This window comes from Cyprinus carpio, unplaced genomic scaffold (assembly GCF_018340385.1).
Source record: "Cyprinus carpio isolate SPL01 unplaced genomic scaffold, ASM1834038v1 S000006675, whole genome shotgun sequence".
Classification (NCBI taxonomy): Eukaryota; Metazoa; Chordata; class Actinopteri; order Cypriniformes; family Cyprinidae; genus Cyprinus; species Cyprinus carpio.
In genome coordinates, this window is record NW_024879293.1 from 1,207,719 (window position 1) to 1,229,096 (window position 21,378).

General features: G+C 36.8%; 1 long non-coding RNA gene and 1 pseudogene across 1 annotated transcript; both read right to left on the reverse strand.

The window, feature by feature from the left end:
• LOC109092172 overlaps positions 1–21,378 on the reverse strand; it is a 1,055,107-nt pseudogene that overhangs the window by 413,317 nt on the left and 620,412 nt on the right.
• On the reverse strand, positions 19,208–20,038 carry LOC122144441. Its single transcript, XR_006159706.1, has 3 exons — positions 19,703–20,038; positions 19,489–19,587; positions 19,208–19,390 (listed from the first exon to the last, which is right to left on the reverse strand). It is a non-coding gene; the product is annotated as an uncharacterized LOC122144441 (long non-coding RNA).

The window sequence follows — 21,378 nt, forward strand, 5'->3', positions numbered from 1 at the left end:
CTTATTTAGGACACCTGCAGTCAAACACCTTTTCACAAACATTTCATGGAGGTCATATGCACTGCACCTCTCGACCAAACAGGGGATCCTAATGTGTACTACAGCGAGACATTCATCTCATCATTGGCTGACTACTTTTTGCCTCATGCAGCTCTCTGGACAAGCATGATGCTGGGTCAGTTACACTTTTTTTTTTTGATTATTGGCTGACAGATAAAGGCTTAAACGTATATTTGGTTATTCACAATAATTTAGGGGTAGAGTTGTACTTGACTGAATAGTATGTATATCAGATGTCAGTAGTACATTTGGCCCATTGCTAGACATGGACAAATAATGTCCATGTGGGTCAGTCAGCTGATCAAATGCTTGCTCCACAACAAATATCAAAATCTATTAATTACATACAAATTAAATTTGAGGAGCTGATCCGAGAGATGGAGGAGAGGGAAGCTGAAAGAGAAAGAGATGCCATTGAAAGGGAGGAGAGGCGATGGAGAGAGATGGAGGAAAAGAGAGAGAGGAAAGATTTCTTCAGCTGTTAGAAATAATTGCAAAAAAATAAAGGAATCAAATGATACAAACTCTCTTTCATTTATTTGTTAGTAAGTTGTGTCATGCTGGTTTTGCAAGTTTTTATTACAAAACACTTAATTCCCAGGGATTTGCAGTAGCTAGATTGTCAGTTGTAAAGTGCTTAATATAAGGCATTGAGTAATTAATATTTTTTAAGTGTTTTGTATGTGTATTTTGTAGCAGATTCCAGATGGTTTTTGAAACAAGTGCCGCACTGTAGAGAAATGCCCACACACTCCAGACACCGGTAAAATGTATTTGTTTTATTTTTGTGTATTTAACTTTTAAATGGATACAGATTACAAAGCTTAAAACAAAATCACACAATTTTTGGCATAAAGTAATAAAATAGAGCTTAAAGCACCACCAAAAGGAAAAGTATTAAAAAACATTTTATTATAGTGTCATGATGAGGAAAGAAAATTAACTTCAGCAGCTTCAGTAAGGTAATTTTCACAGGTTTCTTAAAGATCTAAAGGGACTTTGATACTAGCAATGTCATTTGTAGAGCATCGCTGTAAAATAACTCAATATATGTTCCTTTCAAAGCATGTGTACTAGATGAGGACTTTACACCTTGGGTCATTTTGGATTTGAAGTAAATCATTTGTAATTAAGCTCAAGTATGTGATATGTAGTTAGAATGTTAAAGATTTGGTATACAAATTCACACACAGCCTAAGGCAGTGTGCCAGTGGTTGGTGGGTGTGATCTCTAGGGACCACTGTATCTCCCAGATCCCCTGTCCATTGGCCTGGGTCTGCAATATCCCCAGTTACCATGTGCAGCCGCGAGGAGGCCCGACAGGAGTCTTGGTGATTGAGAGGCTTTGTCCAGCGGCAGTGAGCTGTAAGACAGAGGGATGCACACAGATGGCCATGCACCTCTCTAACTACTACTACTACTGCACTGTACGCATCACAGCACCCTGTGGGCTGTGCCCACACACACACACCTAACTATTTACATAATAACTAACATAACTAACATAGACAATGGAACACTGTCAATCTAAGAACAAGAACTGATTTTAACCTGTGTTAAGTGTCCTACAGGTAATCGTGCTCATGAAGAGCAGGCACACCAGTTGCCAGGTGCAGACACCGCTGCAGCCAAATTGTCCCACACGTGCTCTTCCGCGCTGGCTTCTGTGTTGCGGGGTTCAGGTGAGCCATCGTCATCCTCCGCAACTTCTGGATCAACTATGTCCCCATTACTAAGACAGAGGGTTGTGGAGCACCGTGCAGCATGCTATGACATCTGGCACAAAAGCAGGGCTGACTTCCAGTGCCTTGAAAAAAATGGAATATCAGCGCGTTTTTCAGCATCCCGAAGGCCCTCTCGACGATGTCCCGTGCACGAGAATGCTTCCTGTACAGGCTCTCTCTGTATGTCGTGCACAGTAGACTACGGGATGTCAAAGGCGCGTGACACTACCCGGTATGATGCTGCATGGGCCAGCCAGTAAAGGAACACCAGCACCTCAACATCCTTTTCCCAGCCATGGTCGCATTCAGGTTTCACTGCAGCAATCAAGGATTGGATGGACTGCCGTGAAAGTCAGAGTTTGGGGCGGAGGTCAGCTCCATCTTCAAAATACAGCTGAAGAATTGGCACAGCAGCATTCAGGTGGCAGTAGATTGTAGGGCTCACAATCTGTACACATGCATATAGTTTTATTTCAGAATACAACTTTAATTAACAAGATACTTGTTTCTTGCGTTGGCTTATTTATAAATATAGTATGTCTGTATTTATATGTATACGATCCATTTCTTATGCATGATGTATTTGAATATATGTATGTGTGTATATATTATATATATTATAAATATAATGAAGACATCAGATCTAAGAGCCTCTAAGTGTCAATTGAAATTTTCTCCTAGAATTATAGGAGAAATGATTAAAATATAAAAAATTTAAATCAAGTTTTGACAAAAAATTATAATTAAATTGATCAAGCTTGTATATTTAAGTTCAGTTATTTCACTAATGGTAATGAAAAAGAGCTATTGCCATTAAAATTAAATTTTAAAAGCAAAAATAAATTACTTTTTCCTTGCCAAAAATCAACATCTGTCATCGTTCACAGGTTTGTGTGTTTTTCTGAGGTAAAATTTATTAGCTAATAAATGATGATACTTACGTTATTTGAGAAATTCCGTAAAAGCTCTCGACGAAGGCGTGATCTGCGAGTAGCTGACCGACGCCTCCTCTGGATTGTGAGCTCGAACGACGTAAAAACGCCGATGAAGGCAGAAAGCAGAAACTAAAAACATCGCTCACAGTTGGTGCAGTCAGTGGAATGGGCTCTTTAAATTTTCGCTGTTATGATAGCGTATGTGACGTGACATTTCCAATATGGCGCCTGTAGTACGTCCGGACTCCATTCATACTACCCGTATTCATACTATATAGAACGTACTTTTTTTAACGGTCGTGAAGTACGTTCTAATTTAAATGTAGTACCTACATGAATGTTACATGGCAAAGATGAATGCACTTTTGGAAGTTGAATGTAAGGGAAATTTTGGAATTTCTGTGGTCTAATGTGATGTTTATGTTCTTGTTCATGATGAAATTTTATTTTATTGCTGTAATTAATTTATAGCATTAACAAGATGACCCGGTGTTGAATTCATTTTGGGAGCGATGACTGATGAATGTACTTTTAGTCCAGTGCCTGTATATACAGTAAGTATTGATTATGATATTCTATAATTAGTATTGACCAAATTCAGGCTGTCATATGTGGATCAACTTACAGTTTCAATATGAAAAATAACTTTCATATTGAGTCAATGGATTTATTGCATTTTCTAAAAAAAAAAAAAAAACCTTTCATGGATTTATTGCTTTTTGGAAAAAAAAACATTTTTTTTTTATAATAAATCTTTGAAAAAATTCTAAATCTGTTTTTGTATTTTTCATGTTATTATCGTGGTAAAGAAAAAAAAATTTACTCAAATGAATCAAAATGGATTTATAGCATTTTGGAACCAAATATACCAAATATATATATATATTAATTACATTGTGCGAGCTGCTTCTTTAATACCGCATGGTTTTCATGAAGTTAAGAAAAAAAAAAAAACACACTTCCAGTATTTTAGTGAAACGTTAAATTTTAATAATTCAATGTTTGCCAAACACAAGTTACTTTCTTTTTTAACTTTTGATGAAAAGACAGATGTCTTTGTGGTATTGTTTGTCAACTCTGTAATGGACAAATTAGGCAATGTGTAGAAATAACAATAAATCATAAAATGAAGATCCTTCTTGTATCTTTAGACAAACAGTCCTTCCATTCCAACATTTGGAACTGAGATAAAATATTTTCTCAGAAAGAGCACACAGAGTTTTCAGTGCTTCAGATCTTATCAGTGAAGAAAAGTGTCATCACTTCCTGTATCTTACATAGCTGTGGGAGATAATTTCACCAATTTAAAGGCAAAATATTGTACGGTAACAGAGTTGATGCAAGATTATGGACACATTTTTATAAGACAAAAATTATTAAGTTTTAAACAATTTAATGTTGTAGAATTAAGGTAACTAGTATTTAGGGCTTTTAAAAATAAAATGAACGAAATATTACAAAAAGAAAAATACAATAAAATATTTTGATTTCACAATGATACATGATCGGAAAAATCCACTCTTCCGGACAACGAAAAAAATGATGATTTTGATCTATTTAAGATACTTTTTACACAAATTATTATATTGTTATTGACTAACATCTTGTAATTCATAAAAATAAGTAACAAATTATTAAAATAATTAAAATTATAACCATTTGAAAAAAAATTAATTTACCTGTAATTATGGAATCTCACAGATGTGTGTGTGTGTGTGTGTGTGTGTGTATATATATATATATATATATATATATATATATATATATATATATATATATATATATATATATATATCCCATGTATTTTGACACATGAGCTGATGAGTTGAATCAGGGGTGTTTGATTAGGGAGACATCTGAAATGTGCAGTTTTGGGGGTTCTCCAGGACCAGGATTGGGAACCACTTGTGCAGTGTTCACCTTCTCACGCAGCCCCATGATTGGTCGATTATGTACAATATCTGCATGTTATTGGTCAAACTGCTTTGGATGTTTTAGGCAATATCTAAATCCTGGCCGGGACGTGTCCCGTATGAACGGCACATATGGCCACCCTACCCGGATATCTACTCACCCTAGAACCGCCCCATTCAGTGCATAATATTTTACCAGTGTAACTGTAAGTGTTACTGGATCTATGAAGGATCATCAGCAGGTGTTATTGTTTGTTGTGGAGTTTATCTGTATAGAGTGCTATCAAAATAAATAGCAGAAGAGTGTCATTTTTTGATTTGTATTCGCTGGTTTTATTCGATTTTCTCAATCATGGTAAATTATTAGTGCTATTATTTCACCAATATTTCAAAGGGAATGAGCTCTGAAGCACAAGAAAAGCTCAAATGTTGGGGTTGTTGAGACGGAGAAAGCAATGAAACAACTTAATTTAATGTAAATTCAAATTCCATTACATGTATGTGTCACAGTTATACTGTGGTGGGATGACCTAAAGAGTTCAGTAGTAACCAGGCGAAAGGGGCCATGAGGTGACTTTGATAAACAGGCACATTTTTATTCAGACGGGTCAAAAGTATTAAAACATCACATCACCAATCTTTGATGCAAATACCAACATGAACACAAAATCAAAATAAATAAGAAACAACAAAAAGAAAACCAACTATAGATGGCCACAGGTTACCCAGAAAGAGAAGACAGAAGTGGCACGAGCAAAAGTGTTCTCACAGCAGTCAAGCTCACAGCAATCACACTGCAAACCTACAGAGAAAAACAAAGATCAAGTGATCAAACCAGCACACAATCCCAGCCACCTCACCACCGCCATCCACACAGTGAGGACAACTCAGTGACCACCGCTGGCTTGAGAAACCAAAACTGAACCTACAAAAAAAAAAGAATAAACAACTTAATTAACAGTGGACAGCACAGGTGATACAAACACAAGTCAGCATTGTAACACAATCACTTTTAACCCAGTTTCTCTGGGGCCTAATCTCTCCTCTGACACTCTGGGTCCCAAATTTACAGAACAAAAGAAGTAAAATAAAAAACAATAACAAAAGTATTAAATCTAAAGTAAACGGTCTAAAAGGGAAAACACAGTCTATTACAACAAAGGAACATAAAGATATAAAAAACACATCAATTAAATAAAATGCACTCACTATAAATACTACAAATAATTTAAAAACATAAAAAGCTCCCTTTATATTAAACAATACCTCTAACATCCACTATTTTCTTTTCAAGCTTCACTACTTCCTTATATATACCGCAGGGGCTGCTGGGACTTGTAGTGCCCAAACCATGGTCTCATTACACTACATTAACATTAGAATCATTAACCGAAAAAATGAACCACATCAATAAACTGAGACAAGTTTCTTACGAAAATTAATAATTTTTGCAAGCCTTAACTAAATAACTGGAGGCATAGTTTTTTTTTTTTTTTTTACTTCATGTAGATTACAAACCTCAGAAATCGGTTGATAAATGTAAACGTTATCGTGTTTTAGTCAAAAAAATAAAAAAAATTAATAAAAAAAAAGCGGCTCCCCCGTTTCCCTTCATTTATTTTTAAGGCAGTCTTGTCCGCACAAACATGTCGGAGGTTGATCTCGCCTCGCGAAGAATAGTTTATAAACTGTGTTCAGAGCAGATGTGTGTTTGACAGAATGCACTTTCTCACAATGAAGAACATGTTTCACACAATGTAAAGCAGCACGTCTTCATTACACACAGACATATAGTGCAGCTCTAGCAGTCTCTAAACACTCGGTCAGTCAGATCAGAGGAAGTTAAAACCACAGGAGGAGCTGAGAGTATTTAAAGAAAGAGTTGAGAGCAAATCATGAAGAGAAAGACAGAGAAAGAGAAAATGTCTGAGTGTCATCTGTGTCTGCTGGGACTGATCGCTCTCTCTTCACTTCTCACAGGTAAAGAAATCTGTGTTTTCTCTTCAAGACATTCAGTGGACTCAGTCTGAGAAAGAGTTCATCTGAACACGATCAGTTTATTCTTGTGTCTGATACAGAACAGACTGCATTATTCCTGAACGCACTAAAACTAGACAGTTTCACTCTCAAACATCTCTGAATTATTCTCATCTGAAGAGTGTGTTTGTGATTAGCTCTCTGATGAAGAACAAGAGTTTATTCTGGAGAGTGTGTTTGTAATAACTGGAGAAAAAAGACTTCGATCTGAACCTTCTGCTTTCTTCTGCGATGGTATGTTTTATGTTTTCATTTATTAATATATAACATAATGATCACTCAGATGTTCTTGTGTTTCAGGTACCAGTGGAGAGGATGAGACTCATGTGTTCATCAGTTCTGGTGAAAATGTCAGTCTGCCCTGTAATAATGCTCTTCATGACTGCACATCAACTACATGGAACTATAACAGATTCAGTCATTCAGCAGCAGTTGAACTGATTAATTTAGGGATAAAGATGAATGACACAGAGAGACATGAGAGACTGAGTCTGGGGTCTGACTGCTCTCTGAACATCAACAACATCTCAACAGAAGATTATGGATCTTACATCTGCCAACAATGGTCTGGTGTGAATGGACCTAAACAAAGAACTGACGCTCGTGTTTATCTGCATGTTCTTCAGGGTAATTTTATGATTATTTGGTCAATTTAAAAAGTATTTAAAAAGCAAATTCTTGATTTAATCTCTCATGATGATTGAAGAGTGTGTGATGTGTGTGTTATTGTGTGTTTCAGTCTCACAGACTGAGATCAGTGCAGGTCTCTCTGTGACTCTCTTCTGTCAGCTGTATTCATTTCCTCGAGTCTCTTGTGGTGATTCGGTCAGTTCTGAGAGAATTGAGCTGTTCTGGGTGAATCAGGCTGGTGTTAAACTGATGACAGACTCCAGATATCAGATATCACCCTCATCAGATCACTGTAACATCTCTCTGAATACAACACTCCTGAATGAAGATCACAACAGAGAGTGGAGATGTGAAGTTACTCAGAATGATCGAGTCAAGGCCTCAGTCACATACACTGTCAAGAGTTCAGGTGAGAAAAGATTCCTAACTCAATTTCAGAAGACTCTCTGATGGCCCTAGTGAAAATAAAAATATACTTTATTGTATTTGTGATATATTCCTGTTTTAATAGTACATTGCAAATATACTAACAAAAAATGTACTATCTTTAAATATATAAAAAGTATTTGCCTATTTTCACAATACAACTTTTAACACACTTTAAAACAACTGTAATTTAGTATATTTTCTACAAATATATTTTACAAAAATATAACTGAATTGAAAGTTCTGTTTATTTTTATAAGTATATTTATTTGCACTTTACTTAAATATATTTTATGAATATTTTTTAACTGTGTGCTTAAAATGATCATTGTAACAATGCATTCAAAGTACATTATTTAATAACCTGAAGTTGTAGTATATTTTAAGTCACATTTTTGAGTAATTTTTAAGTTTACTTCTTCATGCTTGGAATTCACTTCTGGACATACATTGTTTTCAGAAAGTAATAAAACAAATAGATAAAGTGAATGCATTATAAAGTGTACAGTCAAGTAAACACTGAAGTTCACTCAGTCTGCATTAATATTATATCATTGCATTATTATCACATATCATTATACATTTTATGGATAAATAAAGCTGAAAAACAACATAAACTGGCATTGATATCTGTATAAAGCTGCAGAAGTAGTTCCCGAGGAATCAGTTTTAGTCTCTTTTAGTATTGTTTGGAAGTGGAATGACATACAGTTTGTCTTTAGAGCTAAGTGATAAGTTGGCTTGAGAAAGCCAACTTACTGATCTACTATTTAAACTTATTATTATTATGTTGGCTTGGCAACAAGCCAACATACTGTTATGCTATTTAAACTTATTTTTATTTTTATTTTTATTATTATTATTCTTCTGAGACAGAATTCCAAACGTATCTCCTCCTAGGGCTTTTAAGCCACAAGCCCCAAACTCGGCAGACACCTGCGGGATATAGCGGTGCTGGTTGCTATGTCTTTTCAGAGTGATCAGACTTAAAGTTTTTTTTTAATTAATTTTTAAATGTAAAAATACATTACCCATAGACTTACATTATCTGAGAAAAATTGCGCCCCTAGTTGCAATACCCGTTGCAATACCCGTTAGAGATTAAGGGGAGGAGTCGGGTTTCGTTTCACTTTTAAACCCGTTAAAAATACCAAGTAAATAATACAGTTTCCCTCAAACTGACAAGCTAAACCAACATATCTGATTATTACAGGGGTCAGGGCTTATTAATAATTGATATCTGGCCACAGAACAGAGAGAAAGACGAGAGAGAATTCATTGCTCCCATCAGCGTTTGGTCTCACAATGGGCTCACAACAAACTAATTTATTCTTGTTCAGGACCTTTTAAAAATAAAATATTACAGCGATTGCACACAATCCACCCATTAGAACATACCAAGAGCTAAAAGCGGGTGTTTTGGGGCTGCTGAAGTTTGAAAATGAAGGATTTCCGTCAGCTATTTTCACAGCGCGAGACCGCACGGCTTCTCGTGCAGTTGCACAGCGAGCTCACAACAAACGAATTTATTCCTGTTTAAGACCTTTTAAAAATAAAATATTACAGTGATTGCACACAATCCACCCATTTGAACACACCAACGGCTAAATTCAGATTTTTGTGAGCTGGTAAATTGTGAAACTTAAACATTTGCAGCAGCCTCTCTGACGGCTCGAGACTTCAACGCTGGCATGGGGAAAAGGTCTAAAGTTACATACTGAAACTACAGCCTTTTACATGAAAACACTTCAGCGAATCAACACAAAACAGTTAGAAGAACATATACGGATGAAAATGAGTGTTTATGAGTGCTTGTGAGATTTTCATTGTCTAAGGGCTGATCATCACATCGATTGCTCTGCGCTCTACACGGTGATGTCTGGCTTTTCGGCGAGAGAGCGGACAAATAAATGCACATTTCATTCACACTGACAAGCTAAAACAACATATGTCATTATTATCGGGTCAGATCTCATTAATAATTGATGTCTGGCCAGAGATCAGTATAAAAAACGAGAAAAAAATCACCTCTCCGAGAGAGTGCAGTCCATTCGTGCTCACAATAAAAGCATTTTTATAGTTTTTTAAGAGCTTTTAAAAATAATATATTACAGCGATTGCAAGCAATCTATCGATTAGAACACAACAAGAGCTGAATTCAGGTGTTTTTGAGCTGTGTGAAAATGAAAGACTTTTTGACAGGCTGAGGCGGCCGTTTTCTAAACACTGGAAGGGGAAAAAGGTCTACATACTGAAACTACAGCCTTTTACATAAAAACACTCCAGCGAATCAGTACAAAACAATTAGAAGAATATATTATAGAGATTAAAATGAGTGCTTGTGAGATATTTTTTGTCTTAGGGCAGAATAACACCTTGCATCGATCTATTGAGTTACAGAGGACGGTGATTCTGACTTTTCGGTGCAAGAAGGGACAAATCACATAAAAGATTATTTCAAAATACATAATAATTGTGCGAAAACAGCCACGTGAACATAAACTGTAGAAAAATAAATCGGAAATGGATCATGATACTGGATTTGAATATTAAAGTTACTGCATTTACCAGCTGCTTTCTGTTTTCAATTTTAATCTATAAAAAACAGAAAATCATTCGTCTTGGCTGCTTTTTTTGTATGTCTATATTTTGTTTTGTCAATAGTAAATATTATGAAAACAATAACTGTTGTAATTTTGTCATCATTATATAGTTTATGTATTATAATTGCAAAAAATTATTTATCAACTCACATAGTTATCATTCATCACTGCTTAAAAATGTAAGTTGAAAAATAAACTCATGATTAAGCATGAAATAAGATACAGAATCAGTAAATTCGATTTTAATGTGGGTATATTATCAGTGAACTAATCATTAAACATTTGTAATCATTCAAAAAGTATTGGCCCCTTTCATAATGTTGTTCAGAAATGAAGGCCACAATGCTAATGTTATCCACACGATGGCGCCACAGGATAGCAAATACTTCAATATCTGTTCAAAGATTTGAAAATGTTTCATTTATGTGCATAAATATAAAATGCATATACATGCATCCTATTTTCATAAACTTTAATAAAGCCCATTATAGTATTTATGCAAAACTGTTATCTCCTGTTAGTACCATTACTTTTTTCTTATTTTAATAATATTGACAACATATTTCTCAAGTTATCACACATAAAGTGAAGAAAGGAAACTATATAAGTTATTTATTTTCATATTGTCAATATAATAGTACTCACATAAGGACTCATAAGCTGTTGTCATAGCCTAGGCTTTTTATTAGAACAGAAAACAGCAAGGGTCCACAGAAAAATACTTCTCTAGGTTTTTTATTTATTATTTTTAATTTTTTTTTTTAATTTTTTTTTTTTTTATTTATTTTTACTCAAGAAAGTTGGACACACAAGTAATGTGGCTCTTTTGCCCCAAGGCCAAGCCAACATCAAAGTTAGTTCACTAACTTTACCTTCTAGTTATTATTATTTTTCTGAGACTAAAATTTCTGACTCTAACTCCTCCTAGAGCTTTAACTCTACAGACTCCAAACTCAGCTCAGCTCTTCAGACTGATCTCGCCGGGTGTGCTATATCTTTTCTAACTGATTGGACTTAAGGTTTTCATAAAAATTAAGATTAAAAATCATAAAAATCCCATAGACTTTCATTGACGGAATGTTCAGATGAGCCAAGCTCCAACTGTCAAAATTCAAATCTAAACAAACTGAAGCCCTTTAGACTCCATTAAGCCTCCCTTCTATGTACTATTTCTAATCCATTTAAACTCATTCAAACTCATCTAATATTTCTAATCTATCTATCTATCTATCTATCTATCTATCTATCTATCATCTGACTATTTCTATCTATCTATCTATCTATCTATCTATCTATCTATCATCTGACTATTTCTATCTATCTATCTATCTTTCTATCATCTAAATATTTGTATTTATCTATCTTAATCATGCTAGCGACATGCTAGTAACTTGCTAATCATGCTAGTGACATGCTAGTAACTTGCTAATCATGCTAGAAACATGCTAATGACATGCTAGTCACTCGCTAATCATGCTAAAAACATGCTAGTGACATGCTAGTCACTTGTTAATCATGCTAGAAACATGCTAGCGACATGCTAGTAACTTGCTAATCATGCTAAAAACATGCTAGTGACATGATAGTCACTTGCTAATCATGCTAGAAACATGCTAGCGACATGCTAGTCACTTGCTAATCATGCTAGAAACATGCTAGCGACATGCTAGTCACTCGCTAATCATGCTAAAAAACATGCTAGTGACATGCTAGTCACTTGCTAATCATGCTAGAAACATGCTAGCGACATGCTAGTAACTTGCTAATTATGCTAGCAACATGCTAGTAACTAGCTTATCATGCTAGAAACATGCTAGTAACTTTGCTAATCATGCTAATGACATGCTAGTCACTTGCTAATCATGCTAAAAACATGCTAGCGACATGCTAGTCACTTGCTAATCATGCTAGAAACATGCTAACGACATGGTAGTAACTTGCTAATCATGCTAGTGACATGCTAGTCACTTGCTAATCATGCTAGAAACATGCTAGCGACTTGCTAATCATGCTAGTAAAATGCTAGTGACATGCTAGTCACTTGCTAATCATGCTAGAAACATGCTAGCGACATGCTAGTCACATGTTAATTATGCTTGAAACATGCTAGTGACATGCTAGTAGCTTGCTAATCATGCTAATCATGCTAGAAACATGCTAGTAACTTGTTAATCATGCTAGCAACATGCTAGTAACTAGCTTATCATGCTAGAAACATGCTAGTCACTTTGTTAGTCATGCTAATGGCATGCTAGTCACTTGCTAGTAATGCTAGTAATATGTTAATCACTTGCTTTATTAAACTTCTTAAACTTCTTAAACTTTTCAAACTTTCTAAACTTTTCAAACTTTTCAAACATTTTAAACTTTCTAAGTTTCTCAAGCCAACTTAAAGTTTGTCTTGACGAACTTTTTTATCTAGTTACAGTTTGTCTTGACGAACTTTTTTATCTCACAGCAAATACATTTTGAGACACTCTATGAATGTTGAGGATATATTTAGCTGAACATCTCTAAAACATGTTCCTCCACACAAGCTCTTTATCTAAACACAGAATCTGTTTGTAGCTAAAATAAAGCCTACATTAAGCTTTTATTTTTTAAATGTAATAACTTTTACTTATGGCAAAATATATATTTTTAGTGTATTTTCTAAAAAGATTGAAAAACCGCGCCCGCTTTCTAGGAGAGGGGGTTCGGCGTTAAATCAGCAGCTGTCAGCAGGAAGTGGCTGCCACTAAAACCGGAAATCGGAGGAGGCTGCCAGCGGCAGCGAGACAAATAAATAATTATATACATTTATTATTTTTGATACTTAGTTAAATACCTATAAAGGTCAGTATTGTATATTATTTAATTGAAAAGGTTTTTCAAATATAAACAAAGAAAAAATATATTTGGGTAAACGTTAATTTCCAGCTGAATGTTTGTGTATGAATGCATGCGTGTACATTAACGTTTGTGTGAAATAAATATAGGTACACAAACACACACACACACGTTAATTTCCAGCTGAATGTTTGTGTTACAAGGTGTATGTTGTATATTTATTATAAAGGCTTTATACACACACCTGCCTAAATGATCAAAAAGAGAGAGGTCTCATCAATTACCTTTATTTAAAATCATATTTTGCTGTTATATTTTTTACATTTGTAGTATTTCAAGAAACAATTATATATATATATATATATATATATATATATATATATATATATATATACATATAATAACGTAGTTGTTAAATTTGTAACAGTCTTGACACAGTATGTTGTAAAAGTCTATATAATGTAAACAGTATAAAATACATCCAGTAAGCAAGCAGATGGAAATATCAATCAGAATCACTAACAACAATCCTGAGGTATTTACAAGACTCTCAGATCAGAACTGATGAGTTATTACTCCTCCAGTCACTACAATCACTGCAAAACCCTGGATGAGTGTGCATCTCTCCTCGTTTTCATCTTTCAACACAGTCAAGTCTCCTTTATTTATACAGTGCTTTTAATAATACAGATTGTGTCAAAGCAACTGAACTGTATTAAATAGGAAAATACTGTCAATAATGCAGAAGGACAATAGTAAACACTCATTTTTCAGTTAAAGGCAGTTCATCATTGAATTCAGTGATGTCATCATGCAGCTCAGTTCAGTTTAAATAGTATCTGTGCAATAATCTGCAATCAAGTCAACGATATCACTGTAAATGAAGTGTCCCCAACTGAACAAGCCAGAGGCGACAGCGGCGAGGAACCAAAATAGGGCTGCAACTAACGATTATTTTGCTAATCGATTAATCGGTCGATTATTTTTTACGATTAATCGATGAATCGGTTTATGTACTTATATTTTAGTTTTGCCCATTTTTTTTCCCCAAGTAAATGATTAACAAAGGGTCTTTATCATTCAACATAGAGATTTTAACCATTTTGCATTGTCATATCCTCATCAAAAACATACCTGGAGTTGTGTTTTATTATGTGTTGGTTATCCTTTGTCGAACTCTTCTGCAATCAAAACACTGACCCATACATACTCTAGCAAATTTCACAAGGAGATTTCAAATAATGTTTTCACCATGGCAGTCCTTAGGGCTCCTAAAGTAGTTTAACATCCCGAACAAAGCTTATTAAGGAATCTTTCAGAACATATTTTCACGAAGAATAAGAATAAAACAGAATAAAATTGCAGTAAATTGCATTTTATTGTTTTTTTCCTGTAAACACACAGCTTATACCTGGGAAACAGCTTTATAGCTTATGCTGTGAAATTGTAAACAATCCTTCGAATAAAGTGCCAATGGCATGAAACCTGAATGGAACTCACATTTTAAAGTAAAATTTAAAGTAAAATCCATCAGAAGGTTGTCCAGAAAAAAAAACTGGACACACACAAAAAACCAGCTGCGTGAAAAAGAGCAGTGAATGCTTAGAAAAAAGTGCATTTCAAATACATTTAAACATTTACCTCTCTCATTCAGTCATAATTAGGCTGCAAGTCTTAATTATGAACTGGTAAACGACAAACTGATCACATAACATGTTTGTAAAGCTTTAAATGTTAACTGTTAAAAAGCAATGTTATCAGCTTTTACGACTAAACATTTGCAAACAACATTGTACTGCAGAATCTGCACAAATAAGTCTTTGCACACTGACTGTGATTTTCATCGGATTTAAATGTAGTGGTCCTTATAACAGTGCAAAATTCAAAAATGTAATAAAGCGATAAAATGTTAAACAAAACAGCTTATGCCTGAATTGACAGAAGTTCGACTACCTGTGGGAAATGAGCATAGACAGTAAAAGAAATGGACACAGCGACCCTGTTGGATTCAATGGAGACAAGTGAAGTCAATTAGAAGCACGCACTTCCTGGGGGTCGAGCGTACTGCGCAGACTGAAACTCAGCTTGATGACGTAAATGTCACGTGAGCAACCTGTCTGAGAATTGTAAGTCTTCTAATCGCTGTGCCAAGAGAAATCTGAATCACCCACTGAATCTTGCAGACGTTGTTGAATAATTTTGTCGTGTTGCTTTAATGGACTCTCTCTGGGCTTCTCCCTTGACTTCATGCCTCCACGTCCCCCCGATAGCCTCATAGACAGTAAAAGATTGCCTGCGAGCTTCTCCTCCTGTCCATACAGTAATTTCTGTACTGTGCGGCAGAGAGTCGCGGGTTATGATGCAATCGTTAGCCTATTTTTACAAAAACTGCTTCTACGGGGCCATAACGTAAGATACAAGGTAATGGGGCCTTTTATACATTTTCGTGTTTCTTTAGAAATAATGAATGGATAAATGGAGTCTTTAAACACCTCAGATGTAAAGTTATTCGCTGTCAAAGTGACGCCAAAATGAATGGGAGTCAATGGAATGCTAATAGCGGGGGGGGGGGTCCGCTAGCCAATGGCGGCGCTCAGGGATGCTTCAATAAAATATGAAACCCTGCCCCCCTGGAAATGAGGCAGAACACTATTCACTCATTATTTGAGAAAAAACTTTGCATTGCAGTGCAAAAAGGTCAACATCATGTCCAAATGTTCAGGACTTAGGCTTGCTCTCTTTTTAGAGGCTATGTTTCCTGCCGCAGTTTACAGGTTACTCTTCTTTTTTGAAGGCTCAAAGTAAAGTTTTCCCACACTTTGGATGACTTTGTACGATTAGTTTTATCTTCCGATTTTTTTCTTTTTCTTTCTCGAGCTTACCCCACTGCCGCCCGCCTGCCTCACCCATCACGCTGAATGCTGCAGAGACGCTGTGCGTGAAGCACGTGACATAAAACGAGGCCAGCTATTGGCTATTCGCTACTTCTCCTGCTGTACTGGCTGAGTAAAACCTCCGGTGGCTCATTACTGCCACACTTTGGTCACCGCAGATTTAAAATATGCACAAATATGCCCGAAATGAGCCGCTTACGGCAAATAAATGTTATTTAGCAACTAATCGATGACTAAATTAGTTGACAACTATTTTAATAATTGATTTTAATTGATTAGTTGTTTCAGCTCTAAACCAAAACTCCATCAGTGACAGAATGGAGAAAAAACCTTGGGAGAAACCAGGCTCAGTCGGGGAACCAGTTCTCCTCTGACCAGACGAAACCAGCAGTTCAATTTCAGGCTGCAGCAGAGTCAGGTTGTGCAGAAGAATCATCTGTTTCCTGTGGTCTTGTCCCGGTGGTCGTCTGAGACAAGGTCTTTACAGGGGATCTGTCTCTGGGGCTCTAGTCCTGGTCTCCGGTGTCTTTCAGGGCTGTAGAGGTCCTTTCTAGGTGCTGATCCACCATCTGGGATGGATACATACTGGATCCGGGTGACTGCAGTGACCCTCCGACACAGTGCCGGCCCGAGCCTCTTGGGGGCCCTAAGCAGAATTTGATTTGGGGGCCCCCCTCCCACCATGTGAAGTCACCTGTGCTTGAAGATTATTGACACAAATGTCACGCTATAATGTTACATAATAAATGAATACAGTGAGGTTATGTATTAATACAAAATAAATAATAAAAAAAAACGATACTTAAATAAAATACTCTTAAACTTCTGAATACAAACTGTCACAAAACAAATAAATAATTTGCAAATGCAAATGTGCATTAAATGTGCAATCTTTTAAATAAAACCAAAACAGACAAACATTAATATAATCAAAAAATAGAATGTTACAAAAAATAGATAAATAAATAATGAAAGCAAACATAAGAATAGCAAGGGTTCAACAAGGACAACTGTACAACTGTACAACAATGACCACAAAATCATTTCTTCCTAGCTTTTCTGGAGGCAAAGTCACTGATGACATCATTGTATGGTATTGCTTGGCCAACTTTGTTATTAATACTAATAACGGCAAGTCCACTTAGTCTTTCCTGGGCCATTGATGATCTCAAGTATGTTTTAATCAATTTGAGCTTGGAAAAGCTCCTCTCTGCTGAGGCAACTGTCACAGGCAGAGTGCAGGCTATCCTGAGAGCTACCCAAAGATTTGGGTAAAGCTCACACATCTCATTTTGTGAGAGGTATGTGAGAAGCTCAAGGGCGGTCATCATAGTTTGGGTAAGTTCAGGAAGAGACTCAATCTCTACAGCCAGTGCGTTACCATCAATATCAGCCTCCTCTCCACAAGAGAGTTTTTTTCCCCAAGAAGCTCACATTGTTCCCTCCGGACCTTTCGATCTAGCTCCCTAAAATTGAGCAGCACTCCAAAGTTTTCTTTAACCTCACTTAGAGACTTAAATCTATCCTCCAACGACTGAATGCTACAGTCCACTTCAGCATTTAAAAAGGACACTTCTAGCCTCTTCATAGCATCCAACTATCGGCTCATCTGCAGCCTCATAGGCAAAGTGCCTTTTTGTAGAACGCAATCGCTTTTCTTTCAGCACTGCTTCTGTGTTCATCTGCTCACAAATTTCTTTTGCAGATGTCTGTGCATCACAGAAGCCTGTTTTTCGGTAACTGATGAGTTCGCCTTTGTTCTTTTGTACAAGGTTAACAGCTACATCAAGCTGCATGTTGGTTGACTGTAGAAGCTTGCTAGTGATGTTAATTTTAGACAAAATGTCACACCAGACAACACAACAAATCTGAAATCTAAATGAACCTATTTCTTCCGCAAGGGTGTTGGCTTCAACAGCCACTACAGGGTCAGTCACTTTATTTCTAACTTCTAGCAGGGCTTCCCTCACCTTCTCTGACTGGTAGCGCAAATCTTCAATGCTTTTTATCCGGCTTTCCCAGCGCGTCTCACTCCAGGACTTGAGGGTGAGGTCAACAAACTTCCCTAAGATGGCCCACCTTTGAGTGGACCCAGCGAACAAATTGTACAACTTCTCCACATTTCCAAAAAAACAAGAAGCATCCGTTGATGCTTTAGCCGCATCTGACACTGTCAGATTTAGGGTATGAAAACTGCCAGGCACATAAAAAGCTCTTGGATTTTTAACCAATAGGCGAGTCTGCACACCTTTATTTTTTCCCTGCATATTAGCCCCATTGTCACAGGACTGCCCCCGACAATCCTGAAAAGGGATGTTCAATTCTTCAAGCCTGTTAAGAATTAGACTGGACAAACCCAGGCCAGTGGATTCTGGAGCTATCAGAAATCCTAAAAAGTGCTATTTCTGGTGTTCTGCCCAGAGTGACTGTGCGCACCACAACAGGACATTTGTTCATGGTGACTAACATCAGGTGTACAGTCTAAAATAATTGAATAATATTTGCAGTCCTTGATTTCTGCCACCATTACCTCAATTATTTTGTCACTGACACACTCTATCAGCTCATTCTGGATAGTTTTACCTAGGTACGTGTTGTGCTGTATTCCACTATCAATTCGTCTGATGTGGTCTTTTAACACTGGGTCAAATTTTGCTATCAGTTCCACCTCTTTAAGGAAGTTCCCATTGTTGGCCTGATGCAAAGTATCGACAGACCCCCTGAGTGCAAGATTCCTCTCTGCCAAAGACTGAATGATGCTAATCAAACGGATGAGAACATCTCTCCAACTATTTTTTTCTGCCTCCAAAAGGGCCATTTCTGTTGCATCAATAGTCTTCTGCTTAGAAAGATGGAGGGCAAAGCCTTTCCACTTCACCATATCATTGCAATGATCTGGACTATTCTCATGCTGTTTCAGCAAAGCACCTACATTTACCCAATCACGCTGTCCCTCTGTTGACAGTTTTGTGGACTTCCTCGAGAATAATTTGCAACAGAAGCAGTAAACCGCATCTTTTTTTTTTTTTTTGAATAAATTAACCAGCTTCGCTTGATTTTTTCCCCACTGACTAATTGTCTGTATGTATAGTGGTAGTGAAAGCTTCGTCCATCTGATTTCTTGGGGAAGGTGAAGGTGTCACTTACTGGCACTGGCCCTCTTCTTACCAGATCAGTCCTTTCTGAGTCTGACAGGAATTCTGACCATTCAACTGGGTCAACCGGAGGAGCTGTTGATCTATCTTGATAGCTGGAGCTTGTTGAGGGAGTGGATGGGAAATCTATAGTTATATATATATAGTTATAAATCTATAGTAGTGGGTGCAGATGTAGAAGGACCTGTAGGGACATTAGATTAAAAAAATAGAATTATAACATAACACAGGATATTGTACAGTAAAGCTAAAACAAAACAAAAAACTGTTAGATTAACTGACCTGTCATGCCGGCTGAGGTTGAAACCGATGTATCAGTGAATGTAAGTGCTTGTAACTGCTCCTCACTTTCAGGTGCTTGTAACTCTGCAGTGGATGAACCTGCAATGATAAAACAAACAAACAAACAAATAAATAAATAAATAAAAAGCTATGTTAAATGTGTCATGTCATATTAACAGGCTATGTAACCATTTGCCATCAAGAAAAACCTCACCTGCTGTATCATCAGCTGTGGAGGCACTGACACTTGATGAAACATCAGGGGTGGGTAGAGTTGGTTGTGCTCCAAAGTACTTCAACAGTGTTCCTGAAAAAAAAAAAAGCATTGCATAAGTGCATAGTTGATCGAGCAGAATGAGTTTGTTTTGCCATCATTACTTACACAACAAGCAATTCCACACCAGTGACCACACCTAACAATTCATATTCTATTGGCAAATGAGGCATAATTGCAGTATGGTGAAAACTTAACATGGTGATCTACTGCAGCCTATAAATATGAGGATAGCACTGCTACATCACTCGCCACCATATTAATAAATAAATAATAAATAAATAAATAAAGAAAGAAAGAAATATGGCATCCCTTTCACTTAGAAGGTTAAGTTCCCATGTTTTCTCCAACTTAAACTGATATCTATAATCAATACATGAAATACACCTAGATAAATGTGCGAGACATTTCACTCTTGATGGCGGGGATTTAACGTTAGCTCTGGTGATGGCTTATATAAGATCATGAGTCATGATGAATCCAAACACAACCAGAGGATTAGATTTCCATCGGATTGAAAAGACTGGTGTAAACCTGAAATAATACCTCATCTCATGCAACCTTCTCTCATTCTCACATTCCTGCACACCCCTCCCCATCCTATGGTAGCTCCTTGGTGCCCTCTATTGGCTGACCTATATCGTAACATCTCCCTTCACATAACAAAGGAAAGCTCTTGAAATTGAACAACACAACATAACCTAAGTTAAACAGAAAACCCATTATACAGATTAACATGTTGAACAAAACTATCTGTTATTCTGTGAATAGCTTATTGAGAAGCTTTTTTTTTTTTTTTTTTTTTACATAACATAGTCTGTAGAGTATCTAGCAGGCATTTTGATGTTGGACCTGGTTCTTGTGTCTTAGAACTGGGACTGTGGGTGGTACGGTAGCTTCTTTGTTTGATATTTGCTGTGCGGTGCTCTCTGAAAACTCTCCTGTCCTCCAGTAGTCATCATTTACGGTGGGGTGGTCTGCTGGTAAGGTGACTTTGAGCTGTTCATGCACTGGACGAATGTCTTTTGTTCTGTGATGGTTTTTCTTGCATTTGAATAGCAGTATGTAGGAATGGTCACTGAGCTGATCGATGCAGATGCCAAGCGCCCATGTACTGGTTGGGTTATTGGGGTGAAGAAGGACCCGCACTGTCTGCCCTTGAATTATGCTTGGCATGTCACGTGCTGTAGTGTCATAGCGTTGCTTCACTGCTGCTCGCTTGGCTATTTTTCTTGCTTGCACCACTTTAGGATGTAATAGGGCCTCTCCAGTAGGCAGTGTGGTGCGTGTTCTCCTTGACATGAGCCTTTGAATTGGAGAGCTATCAAGGCCTTCTGTTGGGGTGTTTCTCCATGCCAGAACTGCTTTCCACAGGTCTCCCCCTTACGCAGTGGACTTTTTTTATCAGTGTTTTTGCTATTTTTACAGCTGACTCTGCTTTACCATTGCTTTGGCTGTGATACGGTGATGATGTGACATGGTTAAAGTCCCATTCCTCTGCGAATTCCTGAAAGTCCATGCCACTGAATGGCGGTCCGTTGTCTGTGAAAACCTCAAGGGGAATGCCATGTCTGCTGAACTGTCTTTTGCAGCACTCAATAACTGTGGATGAGGTG